At 40.2% G+C, this 14,398-nt stretch overlaps 9 non-coding genes across 9 annotated transcripts; all 9 read left to right on the plus strand.

Moving 5' to 3' along the window:
* Positions 1-5: 5 nt before the first annotated feature.
* Positions 6-124, plus strand: LOC130047494 (5S ribosomal RNA). Its single transcript, XR_008796384.1, has one exon. It is a non-coding gene; the product is annotated as a 5S ribosomal RNA (ribosomal RNA).
* Positions 125-1,775: 1,651 nt separating this feature from the next.
* Positions 1,776-1,894, plus strand: LOC130047495 (5S ribosomal RNA). Its single transcript, XR_008796385.1, has one exon. It is a non-coding gene; the product is annotated as a 5S ribosomal RNA (ribosomal RNA).
* A 1,660-nt stretch (positions 1,895-3,554) lies between these two features.
* LOC130047496 (5S ribosomal RNA) lies at positions 3,555-3,673 on the plus strand. Its single transcript, XR_008796386.1, has one exon. It is a non-coding gene; the product is annotated as a 5S ribosomal RNA (ribosomal RNA).
* Positions 3,674-5,325: 1,652 nt separating this feature from the next.
* LOC130047497 (5S ribosomal RNA) lies at positions 5,326-5,444 on the plus strand. The gene has a single exon (XR_008796387.1). It is a non-coding gene; the product is annotated as a 5S ribosomal RNA (ribosomal RNA).
* Positions 5,445-7,090: 1,646 nt separating this feature from the next.
* Positions 7,091-7,209, plus strand: LOC130047498 (5S ribosomal RNA). Its single transcript, XR_008796388.1, has one exon. It is a non-coding gene; the product is annotated as a 5S ribosomal RNA (ribosomal RNA).
* A 1,612-nt stretch (positions 7,210-8,821) lies between these two features.
* LOC130047499 (5S ribosomal RNA) lies at positions 8,822-8,940 on the plus strand. Its single transcript, XR_008796389.1, has one exon. It is a non-coding gene; the product is annotated as a 5S ribosomal RNA (ribosomal RNA).
* A 1,660-nt stretch (positions 8,941-10,600) lies between these two features.
* Positions 10,601-10,719, plus strand: LOC130047500 (5S ribosomal RNA). Its single transcript, XR_008796390.1, has one exon. It is a non-coding gene; the product is annotated as a 5S ribosomal RNA (ribosomal RNA).
* A 1,633-nt stretch (positions 10,720-12,352) lies between these two features.
* Positions 12,353-12,471, plus strand: LOC130047501 (5S ribosomal RNA). Its single transcript, XR_008796391.1, has one exon. It is a non-coding gene; the product is annotated as a 5S ribosomal RNA (ribosomal RNA).
* Positions 12,472-14,158: 1,687 nt separating this feature from the next.
* On the plus strand, positions 14,159-14,277 carry LOC130047502 (5S ribosomal RNA). Its single transcript, XR_008796392.1, has one exon. It is a non-coding gene; the product is annotated as a 5S ribosomal RNA (ribosomal RNA).
* Positions 14,278-14,398: the final 121 nt, after the last annotated feature.

The raw sequence follows: 14,398 nt of genomic DNA on the forward strand, positions 1-14,398 counted from the left end.
TAAGTGTCTACGGCCATATCACGTTGAAAGCACCGGTTCTCGTCCGATCACCGAAGTTAAGCAACGTCGAGCTTGGTTAGTACTTGGATGGGTGACCGCCTGGGAATACCAAGTGTCGTAGACTTTTATGTTTTCTATTTCATTTTTAAAATCACATTTCTATGCCAACGATTGCATTACTGTAGCAATTTCATTCATTTTTTATTACATTTTCAACAGTGAAATAGTATAATTTATCCAGTGAATAAAAATTATATTTTTACTACAGTAATACCCCCCCCCTCTCTCTCTCTCTCTCTCTCTCTCTCTCTCTCTCTCTCTCTAGATATATATATAATATATATATATATATATATACAATTGTACATTATTTGTCTCTCGCCACATTTACGAATACAGAACGTCGTTTAGCCGAAAAGGGGGAAAACTCCGATTCTTTTTTTACTTACTCAAACAGGACTGGAAAAAGTCATTAATTCCGTATCAAATCAGCACAATCAATAAATGACCATTCAAAGAATAATAATTATTAAAATCAAATCATAATCAATTCCACGCCAAATGACGCGTACAGTTTCACACTGTATATTTGTTTATTTAATGCAGGCAATTAACGGTATATTAATTGTCAGTCCAAGCTCAGCATTCATGGCACCTGACCTCTCCGGTTGAGGCAGATAATAATATGTGTATTCAGGCGCCTCGCGTGACATTATGAAATGAAACGAGTTTCTCAATTAGCAGTGTCACTGTGCACTATATAGGAGGTCGCACGACAGGCAAGGACATCACAACCCTAAACTACATTGCAATCGAATACATTGTCAAATTACTACTACTACTACTACTACCAAAGATGAAAGCTACACCAGTCATCTGTCCCAGGAGGAAGTCCATGGACAAGCGATTCTCTCTGATGGACAGCGAACGCCGTTTCAAGAGAGCCTGCGACCAGATTGTCCTGCTCAATTTGAAGTTGTCCGGCCTGCTGTCCAGATACACCAAGGCCAGCACGGCAAATCATCGTTCCTCCAGATATAGCCTAAGACTGAGACTTGCCGTTGTAGAGGGCCTCAGAGACATGTACTACGATTACGCTTACAGCAAAGCCCAGATTGTTGCAGATCTACGGCATGAAATGTTTGGAGAAAATGTACAGATCATTGCAGACGACATGTCAGACTCCGAATCGGATGAGGACTACTGAGCTTTTACCACAGAATACGCATTGACTGCGGAAAACGGCTCTTCTTAGAGCCAGGCAAGATTTTTGAAAAGATACCTCTATCACACGTCAATCAACATCAGACATGTAATACACATTCACGTGTAATAAATATGTCCACACACACACACACACACACACACACACACACACACACACACACACACACACACACACACACTGCATTGGGTGAATCATCATATTACATGCACAATATTGAATTTCACCAAAACAAAACCCAGTCCAAAGAATTACCCCCCTTCCAAATTAGAAATGATAGAAAAATACAACAAGGTGTGAAAAACAACCACCACCAACATACACACGTCCCATATACATGTAGTCCACCACCACCCCTCCCTTCTTTTCATCTGACCGCAAACTGTGCCCTCGACACAAAACAACATTAACAACCCGCACGATGTCAAAATAAACATTTTAAAACCAGTCATTACTTCCGTCCAGTATTTTGTACAGGAACGAAATAATCCCAATCATCTCGTACAAAACGTGTACACTGGTCATGTCGTAAAGTTAACGCAGGTTAAGTGTCTACGGCCATATCACGTTGAAAGCACCGGTTCTCGTCCGATCACCGAAGTTAAGCAACGTCGAGCTTGGTTAGTACTTGGATGGGTGACCGCCTGGGAATACCAAGTGTCGTAGACTTTTATGTTTTCTATTTCATTTTTAAAATCACATTTCTATGCCAACGATTGCATTACTGTAGCAATTTCATTCATTTTTTATTACATTTTCAACAGAGAAATAGTATAATTTATCCAGTGAATAAAAATTATATTTTTACTACAGTAATACCCCCCCCTCTCTCTCTCTCCCTCTCTCTCTCTCTCTCTCTCTCTAGATATATATATAATATATATATATATATATACAATTGTACATTATTTGTCTCTCGCCACATTTACGAATACAGAACGTCGTTTAGCCGAAAAGGGGGAAAACTCCGATTCTTTTTTTACTTACTCAAACAGGACTGGAAAAAGTCATTAATTCCGTATCAAATCAGCACAATCAATAAATGACCATTCAAAGAATAATAATTATTAAAATCAAATCATAATCAATTCCACGCCAAATGACGCGTACAGTTTCACACTGTATATTTGTTTATTTAATGCAGGCAATTAACGGTATATTAATTGTCAGTCCAAGCTCAGCATTCATGGCACCTGACCTCTCCGGTTGAGGCAGATAATAATATGTGTATTCAGGCGCCTCGCGTGACATTATGAAATGAAACGAGTTTCTCAATTAGCAGTGTCACTGTGCACTATATAGGAGGTCGCACGACAGGCAAGGACATCACAACCCTAAACTACATTGCAATCGAATACATTGTCAAATTACTACTACTACTACTACTACCAAAGATGAAAGCTACACCAGTCATCTGTCCCAGGAGGAAGTCCATGGACAAGCGATTCTCTCTGATGGACAGCGAACGCCGTTTCAAGAGAGCCTGCGACCAGATTGTCCTGCTCAATTTGAAGTTGTCCGGCCTGCTGTCCAGATACACCAAGGCCAGCACGGCAAATCATCGTTCCTCCAGATATAGCCTAAGACTGAGACTTGCCGTTGTAGAGGGCCTCAGAGACATGTACTACGATTACGCTTACAGCAAAGCCCAGATTGTTGCAGATCTACGGCATGAAATGTTTGGAGAAAATGTACAGATCATTGCAGACGACATGTCAGACTCCGAATCGGATGAGGACTACTGAGCTTTTACCACAGAATACGCATTGACTGCGGAAAACGGCTCTTCTTAGAGCCAGGCAAGATTTTTGAAAAGATACCTCTATCACACGTCAATCAACATCAGACATGTAATACACATTCACGTGTAATAAATATGTCCACACACACACACACACACACACACACACACACACACACACACACACACACACACACACACACACACACACACACACACTGCATTGGGTGAATCATCATATTACATGCACAATATTGAATTTCACCAAAACAAAACCCAGTCCAAAGAATTATCCCCCTTCCAAATTAGAAATGATAGAAAAATACAACAAGGTGTGAAAAACAACCACCACCAACATACACACGTCCCATATACATGTAGTCCACCACCACCCCTCCCTTCTTTTCATCTGACCGCAAACTGTGCCCTCGACACAAAACAACATTAACAACCCGCACGATGTCAAAATAAACATTTTAAAACCAGTCATTACTTCCGTCCAGTATTTTGTACAGGAACGAAATAATCCCAATCATCTCGTACAAAACGTGTACACTGGTCATGTCGTAAAGTTAACGCAGGTTAAGTGTCTACGGCCATATCACGTTGAAAGCACCGGTTCTCGTCCGATCACCGAAGTTAAGCAACGTCGAGCTTGGTTAGTACTTGGATGGGTGACCGCCTGGGAATACCAAGTGTCGTAGACTTTTATGTTTTCTATTTCATTTTTAAAATCACATTTCTATGCCAACGATTGCATTACTGTAGCAATTTCATTCATTTTTTATTACATTTTCAACAGTGAAATAGTATAATTTATCCAGTGAATAAAAATTATATTTTTACTACAGTAATACCCCCCCCCCTCTCTCTCTCTCTCTCTCTCTCTCTCTCTCTCTCTCTCTCTCTAGATATATATATAATATATATATATATATATATATACAATTGTACATTATTTGTCTCTCGCCACATTTACGAATACAGAACGTCGTTTAGCCGAAAAGGGGGAAAACTCCGATTCTTTTTTTACTTACTCAAACAGGACTGGAAAAAGTCATTAATTCCGTATCAAATCAGCACAATCAATAAATGACCATTCAAAGAATAATAATTATTAAAATCAAATCATAATCAATTCCACGCCAAATGACGCGTACAGTTTCACACTGTATATTTGTTTATTTAATGCAGGCAATTAACGGTATATTAATTGTCAGTCCAAGCTCAGCATTCATGGCACCTGACCTCTCCGGTTGAGGCAGATAATAATATGTGTATTCAGGCGCCTCGCGTGACATTATGAAATGAAACGAGTTTCTCAATTAGCAGTGTCACTGTGCACTATATAGGAGGTCGCACGACAGGCAAGGACATCACAACCCTAAACTACATTGCAATCGAATACATTGTCAAATTACTACTACTACTACTACTACCAAAGATGAAAGCTACACCAGTCATCTGTCCCAGGAGGAAGTCCATGGACAAGCGATTCTCTCTGATGGACAGCGAACGCCGTTTCAAGAGAGCCTGCGACCAGATTGTCCTGCTCAATTTGAAGTTGTCCGGCCTGCTGTCCAGATACACCAAGGCCAGCACGGCAAATCATCGTTCCTCCAGATATAGCCTAAGACTGAGACTTGCCGTTGTAGAGGGCCTCAGAGACATGTACTACGATTACGCTTACAGCAAAGCCCAGATTGTTGCAGATCTACGGCATGAAATGTTTGGAGAAAATGTACAGATCATTGCAGACGACATGTCAGACTCCGAATCGGATGAGGACTACTGAGCTTTTACCACAGAATACGCATTGACTGCGGAAAACGGCTCTTCTTAGAGCCAGGCAAGATTTTTGAAAAGATACCTCTATCACACGTCAATCAACATCAGACATGTAATACACATTCACGTGTAATAAATATGTCCACACACACACACACACACACACACACACACACACACACACACACACACACACACACACTGCATTGGGTGAATCATCATATTACATGCACAATATTGAATTTCACCAAAACAAAACCCAGTCCAAAGAATTACCCCCCTTCCAAATTAGAAATGATAGAAAAATACAACAAGGTGTGAAAAACAACCACCACCAACATACACACGTCCCATATACATGTAGTCCACCACCACCCCTCCCTTCTTTTCATCTGACCGCAAACTGTGCCCTCGACACAAAACAACATTAACAACCCGCACGATGTCAAAATAAACATTTTAAAACCAGTCATTACTTCCGTCCAGTATTTTGTACAGGAACGAAATAATCCCAATCATCTCGTACAAAACGTGTACACTGGTCATGTCGTAAAGTTAACGCAGGTTAAGTGTCTACGGCCATATCACGTTGAAAGCACCGGTTCTCGTCCGATCACCGAAGTTAAGCAACGTCGAGCTTGGTTAGTACTTGGATGGGTGACCGCCTGGGAATACCAAGTGTCGTAGACTTTTATGTTTTCTATTTCATTTTTAAAATCACATTTCTATGCCAACGATTGCATTACTGTAGCAATTTCATTCATTTTTTATTACATTTTCAACAGTGAAATAGTATAATTTATCCAGTGAATAAAAATTATATTTTTACTACAGTAATACCCCCCTCTCTCTCTCTCTCTCTCTCTCTCTCTCTAGATATATATATAATATATATATATATATATATATATATACAATTGTACATTATTTGTCTCTCGCCACATTTACGAATACAGAACGTCGTTTAGCCGAAAAGGGGGAAAACTCCGATTCTTTTTTTACTTACTCAAACAGGACTGGAAAAAGTCATTAATTCCGTATCAAATCAGCACAATCAATAAATGACCATTCAAAGAATAATAATTATTAAAATCAAATCATAATCAATTCCACGCCAAATGACGCGTACAGTTTCACACTGTATATTTGTTTATTTAATGCAGGCAATTAACGGTATATTAATTGTCAGTCCAAGCTCAGCATTCATGGCACCTGACCTCTCCGGTTGAGGCAGATAATAATATGTGTATTCAGGCGCCTCGCGTGACATTATGAAATGAAACGAGTTTCTCAATTAGCAGTGTCACTGTGCACTATATAGGAGGTCGCACGACAGGCAAGGACATCACAACCCTAAACTACATTGCAATCGAATACATTGTCAAATTACTACTACTACTACTACTACCAAAGATGAAAGCTACACCAGTCATCTGTCCCAGGAGGAAGTCCATGGACAAGCGATTCTCTCTGATGGACAGCGAACGCCGTTTCAAGAGAGCCTGCGACCAGATTGTCCTGCTCAATTTGAAGTTGTCCGGCCTGCTGTCCAGATACACCAAGGCCAGCACGGCAAATCATCGTTCCTCCAGATATAGCCTAAGACTGAGACTTGCCGTTGTAGAGGGCCTCAGAGACATGTACTACGATTACGCTTACAGCAAAGCCCAGATTGTTGCAGATCTACGGCATGAAATGTTTGGAGAAAATGTACAGATCATTGCAGACGACATGTCAGACTCCGAATCGGATGAGGACTACTGAGCTTTTACCACAGAATACGCATTGACTGCGGAAAACGGCTCTTCTTAGAGCCAGGCAAGATTTTTGAAAAGATACCTCTATCACACGTCAATCAACATCAGACATGTAATACACATTCACGTGTAATAAATATGTCCACACACACACACACACACACACACACACACACACACACACACACACACACACACACACACACACACTGCATTGGGTGAATCATCATATTACATGCACAATATTGAATTTCACCAAAACAAAACCCAGTCCAAAGAATTACCCCCCTTCCAAATTAGAAATGATAGAAAAATACAACAAGGTGTGAAAAACAACCACCACCAACATACACACGTCCCATATACATGTAGTCCACCACCACCCCTCCCTTCTTTTCATCTGACCGCAAACTGTGCCCTCGACACAAAACAACATTAACAACCCGCACGATGTCAAAATAAACATTTTAAAACCAGTCATTACTTCCGTCCAGTATTTTGTACAGGAACGAAATAATCCCAATCATCTCGTACAAAACGTGTACACTGGTCATGTCGTAAAGTTAACGCAGGTTAAGTGTCTACGGCCATATCACGTTGAAAGCACCGGTTCTCGTCCGATCACCGAAGTTAAGCAACGTCGAGCTTGGTTAGTACTTGGATGGGTGACCGCCTGGGAATACCAAGTGTCGTAGACTTTTATGTTTTCTATTTCATTTTTAAAATCACATTTCTATGCCAACGATTGCATTACTGTAGCAATTTCATTCATTTTTTATTACATTTTCAACAGTGAAATAGTATAATTTATCCAGTGAATAAAAATTATATTTTTACTACAGTAATACCCCCCTCTCTCTCTCTCTCTCTCTCTCTCTCTCTCTAGATATATATATAATATATATATATATATATATATATACAATTGTACATTATTTGTCTCTCGCCACATTTACGAATACAGAACGTCGTTTAGCCGAAAAGGGGGAAAACTCCGATTCTTTTTTTACTTACTCAAACAGGACTGGAAAAAGTCATTAATTCCGTATCAAATCAGCACAATCAATAAATGACCATTCAAAGAATAATAATTATTAAAATCAAATCATAATCAATTCCACGCCAAATGACGCGTACAGTTTCACACTGTATATTTGTTTATTTAATGCAGGCAATTAACGGTATATTAATTGTCAGTCCAAGCTCAGCATTCATGGCACCTGACCTCTCCGGTTGAGGCAGATAATAATATGTGTATTCAGGCGCCTCGCGTGACATTATGAAATGAAACGAGTTTCTCAATTAGCAGTGTCACTGTGCACTATATAGGAGGTCGCACGACAGGCAAGGACATCACAACCCTAAACTACATTGCAATCGAATACATTGTCAAATTACTACTACTACTACTACTACCAAAGATGAAAGCTACACCAGTCATCTGTCCCAGGAGGAAGTCCATGGACAAGCGATTCTCTCTGATGGACAGCGAACGCCGTTTCAAGAGAGCCTGCGACCAGATTGTCCTGCTCAATTTGAAGTTGTCCGGCCTGCTGTCCAGATACACCAAGGCCAGCACGGCAAATCATCGTTCCTCCAGATATAGCCTAAGACTGAGACTTGCCGTTGTAGAGGGCCTCAGAGACATGTACTACGATTACGCTTACAGCAAAGCCCAGATTGTTGCAGATCTACGGCATGAAATGTTTGGAGAAAATGTACAGATCATTGCAGACGACATGTCAGACTCCGAATCGGATGAGGACTACTGAGCTTTTACCACAGAATACGCATTGACTGCGGAAAACGGCTCTTCTTAGAGCCAGGCAAGATTTTTGAAAAGATACCTCTATCACACGTCAATCAACATCAGACATGTAATACACATTCACGTGTAATAAATATGTCCACACACACACACACACACACACACACACACACTGCATTGGGTGAATCATCATATTACATGCACAATATTGAATTTCACCAAAACAAAACCCAGTCCAAAGAATTACCCCCCTTCCAAATTAGAAATGATAGAAAAATACAACAAGGTGTGAAAAACAACCACCACCAACATACACACGTCCCATATACATGTAGTCCACCACCACCCCTCCCTTCTTTTCATCTGACCGCAAACTGTGCCCTCGACACAAAACAACATTAACAACCCGCACGATGTCAAAATAAACATTTTAAAACCAGTCATTACTTCCGTCCAGTATTTTGTACAGGAACGAAATAATCCCAATCATCTCGTACAAAACGTGTACACTGGTCATGTCGTAAAGTTAACGCAGGTTAAGTGTCTACGGCCATATCACGTTGAAAGCACCGGTTCTCGTCCGATCACCGAAGTTAAGCAACGTCGAGCTTGGTTAGTACTTGGATGGGTGACCGCCTGGGAATACCAAGTGTCGTAGACTTTTATGTTTTCTATTTCATTTTTAAAATCACATTTCTATGCCAACGATTGCATTACTGTAGCAATTTCATTCATTTTTTATTACATTTTCAACAGTGAAATAGTATAATTTATCCAGTGAATAAAAATTATATTTTTACTACAGTAATACCCCCCTCTCTCTCTCTCTCTCTCTCTCTCTCTCTCTAGATATATATATAATATATATATATATATATATATATATACAATTGTACATTATTTGTCTCTCGCCACATTTACGAATACAGAACGTCGTTTAGCCGAAAAGGGGGAAAACTCCGATTCTTTTTTTACTTACTCAAACAGGACTGGAAAAAGTCATTAATTCCGTATCAAATCAGCACAATCAATAAATGACCATTCAAAGAATAATAATTATTAAAATCAAATCATAATCAATTCCACGCCAAATGACGCGTACAGTTTCACACTGTATATTTGTTTATTTAATGCAGGCAATTAACGGTATATTAATTGTCAGTCCAAGCTCAGCATTCATGGCACCTGACCTCTCCGGTTGAGGCAGATAATAATATGTGTATTCAGGCGCCTCGCGTGACATTATGAAATGAAACGAGTTTCTCAATTAGCAGTGTCACTGTGCACTATATAGGAGGTCGCACGACAGGCAAGGACATCACAACCCTAAACTACATTGCAATCGAATACATTGTCAAATTACTACTACTACTACTACTACCAAAGATGAAAGCTACACCAGTCATCTGTCCCAGGAGGAAGTCCATGGACAAGCGATTCTCTCTGATGGACAGCGAACGCCGTTTCAAGAGAGCCTGCGACCAGATTGTCCTGCTCAATTTGAAGTTGTCCGGCCTGCTGTCCAGATACACCAAGGCCAGCACGGCAAATCATCGTTCCTCCAGATATAGCCTAAGACTGAGACTTGCCGTTGTAGAGGGCCTCAGAGACATGTACTACGATTACGCTTACAGCAAAGCCCAGATTGTTGCAGATCTACGGCATGAAATGTTTGGAGAAAATGTACAGATCATTGCAGACGACATGTCAGACTCCGAATCGGATGAGGACTACTGAGCTTTTACCACAGAATACGCATTGACTGCGGAAAACGGCTCTTCTTAGAGCCAGGCAAGATTTTTGAAAAGATACCTCTATCACACGTCAATCAACATCAGACATGTAATACACATTCACGTGTAATAAATATGTCCACACACACACACACACACACACACACACACACACACACACACACACACACACACACACACACACGCACACACACACACTGCATTGGGTGAATCATCATATTACATGCACAATATTGAATTTCACCAAAACAAAACCCAGTCCAAAGAATTACCCCCCTTCCAAATTAGAAATGATAGAAAAATACAACAAGGTGTGAAAAACAACCACCACCAACATACACACGTCCCATATACATGTAGTCCACCACCACCCCTCCCTTCTTTTCATCTGACCGCAAACTGTGCCCTCGACACAAAACAACATTAACAACCCGCACGATGTCAAAATAAACATTTTAAAACCAGTCATTACTTCCGTCCAGTATTTTGTACAGGAACGAAATAATCCCAATCATCTCGTACAAAACGTGTACACTGGTCATGTCGTAAAGTTAACGCAGGTTAAGTGTCTACGGCCATATCACGTTGAAAGCACCGGTTCTCGTCCGATCACCGAAGTTAAGCAACGTCGAGCTTGGTTAGTACTTGGATGGGTGACCGCCTGGGAATACCAAGTGTCGTAGACTTTTATGTTTTCTATTTCATTTTTAAAATCACATTTCTATGCCAACGATTGCATTACTGTAGCAATTTCATTCATTTTTTATTACATTTTCAACAGTGAAATAATATAATTTATCCAGTGAATAAAAATTATATTTTTACTACAGTAATACCCTCTCTCTCTCTCTCTCTCTCTCTCTCTCTAGATATATATATAATATATATATATATATATACAATTGTACATTATTTGTCTCTCGCCACATTTACGAATACAGAACGTCGTTTAGCCGAAAAGGGGGAAAACTCCGATTCTTTTTTTACTTACTCAAACAGGACTGGAAAAAGTCATTAATTCCGTATCAAATCAGCACAATCAATAAATGACCATTCAAAGAATAATAATTATTAAAATCAAATCATAATCAATTCCACGCCAAATGACGCGTACAGTTTCACACTGTATATTTGTTTATTTAATGCAGGCAATTAACGGTATATTAATTGTCAGTCCAAGCTCAGCATTCATGGCACCTGACCTCTCCGGTTGAGGCAGATAATAATATGTGTATTCAGGCGCCTCGCGTGACATTATGAAATGAAACGAGTTTCTCAATTAGCAGTGTCACTGTGCACTATATAGGAGGTCGCACGACAGGCAAGGACATCACAACCCTAAACTACATTGCAATCGAATACATTGTCAAATTACTACTACTACTACTACTACCAAAGATGAAAGCTACACCAGTCATCTGTCCCAGGAGGAAGTCCATGGACAAGCGATTCTCTCTGATGGACAGCGAACGCCGTTTCAAGAGAGCCTGCGACCAGATTGTCCTGCTCAATTTGAAGTTGTCCGGCCTGCTGTCCAGATACACCAAGGCCAGCACGGCAAATCATCGTTCCTCCAGATATAGCCTAAGACTGAGACTTGCCGTTGTAGAGGGCCTCAGAGACATGTACTACGATTACGCTTACAGCAAAGCCCAGATTGTTGCAGATCTACGGCATGAAATGTTTGGAGAAAATGTACAGATCATTGCAGACGACATGTCAGACTCCGAATCGGATGAGGACTACTGAGCTTTTACCACAGAATACGCATTGACTGCGGAAAACGGCTCTTCTTAGAGCCAGGCAAGATTTTTGAAAAGATACCTCTATCACACGTCAATCAACATCAGACATGTAATACACATTCACGTGTAATAAATATGTCCACACACACACACACACACACACACACACACACACACACACACACACACACACACACACACACACTGCATTGGGTGAATCATCATATTACATGCACAATATTGAATTTCACCAAAACAAAACCCAGTCCAAAGAATTACCCCCCTTCCAAATTAGAAATGATAGAAAAATACAACAAGGTGTGAAAAACAACCACCACCAACATACACACGTCCCATATACATGTAGTCCACCACCACCCCTCCCTTCTTTTCATCTGACCGCAAACTGTGCCCTCGACACAAAACAACATTAACAACCCGCACGATGTCAAAATAAACATTTTAAAACCAGTCATTACTTCCGTCCAGTATTTTGTACAGGAACGAAATAATCCCAATCATCTCGTACAAAACGTGTACACTGGTCATGTCGTAAAGTTAACGCAGGTTAAGTGTCTACGGCCATATCACGTTGAAAGCACCGGTTCTCGTCCGATCACCGAAGTTAAGCAACGTCGAGCTTGGTTAGTACTTGGATGGGTGACCGCCTGGGAATACCAAGTGTCGTAGACTTTTATGTTTTCTATTTCATTTTTAAAATCACATTTCTATGCCAACGATTGCATTACTGTAGCAATTTCATTCATTTTTTATTACATTTTCAACAGTGAAATAGTATAATTTATCCAGTGAATAAAAATTATATTTTTACTACAGTAATACCCCCCCTCTCTCTCTCTCTCTCTCTCTCTCTCTCTCTCTCTAGATATATATATAATATATATATATATATATATATATACAATTGTACATTATTTGTCTCTCGCCACATTTACGAATACAGAACGTCGTTTAGCCGAAAAGGGGGAAAACTCCGATTCTTTTTTTACTTACTCAAACAGGACTGGAAAAAGTCATTAATTCCGTATCAAATCAGCACAATCAATAAATGACCATTCAAAGAATAATAATTATTAAAATCAAATCATAATCAATTCCACGCCAAATGACGCGTACAGTTTCACACTGTATATTTGTTTATTTAATGCAGGCAATTAACGGTATATTAATTGTCAGTCCAAGCTCAGCATTCATGGCACCTGACCTCTCCGGTTGAGGCAGATAATAATATGTGTATTCAGGCGCCTCGCGTGACATTATGAAATGAAACGAGTTTCTCAATTAGCAGTGTCACTGTGCACTATATAGGAGGTCGCACGACAGGCAAGGACATCACAACCCTAAACTACATTGCAATCGAATACATTGTCAAATTACTACTACTACTACTACTACCAAAGATGAAAGCTACACCAGTCATCTGTCCCAGGAGGAAGTCCATGGACAAGCGATTCTCTCTGATGGACAGCGAACGCCGTTTCAAGAGAGCCTGCGACCAGATTGTCCTGCTCAATTTGAAGTTGTCCGGCCTGCTGTCCAGATACACCAAGGCCAGCACGGCAAATCATCGTTCCTCCAGATATAGCCTAAGACTGAGACTTGCCGTTGTAGAGGGCCTCAGAGACATGTACTACGATTACGCTTACAGCAAAGCCCAGATTGTTGCAGATCTACGGCATGAAATGTTTGGAGAAAATGTACAGATCATTGCAGACGACATGTCAGACTCCGAATCGGATGAGGACTACTGAGCTTTTACCACAGAATACGCATTGACTGCGGAAAACGGCTCTTCTTAGAGCCAGGCAAGATTTTTGAAAAGATACCTCTATCACACGTCAATCAACATCAGACATGTAATACACATTCACGTGTAATAAATATGTCCACACACACACACACACACACACACACACACACACACACACACACACACACACACACACACACACACACACATACACACACACACACACACACACACACACACTGCATTGGGTGAATCATCATATTACATGCACAATATTGAATTTCACCAAAACAAAACCCAGTCCAAAGAATTACCCCCCTTCCAAATTAGAAATGATAGAAAAATACAACAAGGTGTGAAAAACAACCACCACCAACATACACACGTCCCATATACATGTAGTCCACCACCACCCCTCCCTTCTTTTCATCTGACCGCAAACTGTGCCCTCGACACAAAACAACATTAACAACCCGCACGATGTCAAAATAAACATTTTAAAACCAGTCATTACTTCCGTCCAGTATTTTGTACAGGAACGAAATAATCCCAATCATCTCGTACAAAACGTGTACACTGGTCATGTCGTAAAGTTAACGCAGGTTAAGTGTCTACGGCCATATCACGTTGAAAGCACCGGTTCTCGTCCGATCACCGAAGTTAAGCAACGTCGAGCTTGGTTAGTACTTGGATGGGTGACCGCCTGGGAATACCAAGTGTCGTAGACTTTTATGTTTTCTATTTCATTTTTAAAATCACATTTCTATGCCAACGATTGCATTACTGTAGCAATTTCATTCATTTTTTATTACATTTTCAACAGTGAAATAGTATAATTTATCCAGTGAA

The sequence above is a fragment of the Ostrea edulis genome, chromosome 6 (assembly GCF_947568905.1).
Source record: "Ostrea edulis chromosome 6, xbOstEdul1.1, whole genome shotgun sequence".
Taxonomy (NCBI): domain Eukaryota; kingdom Metazoa; phylum Mollusca; class Bivalvia; order Ostreida; family Ostreidae; genus Ostrea; species Ostrea edulis.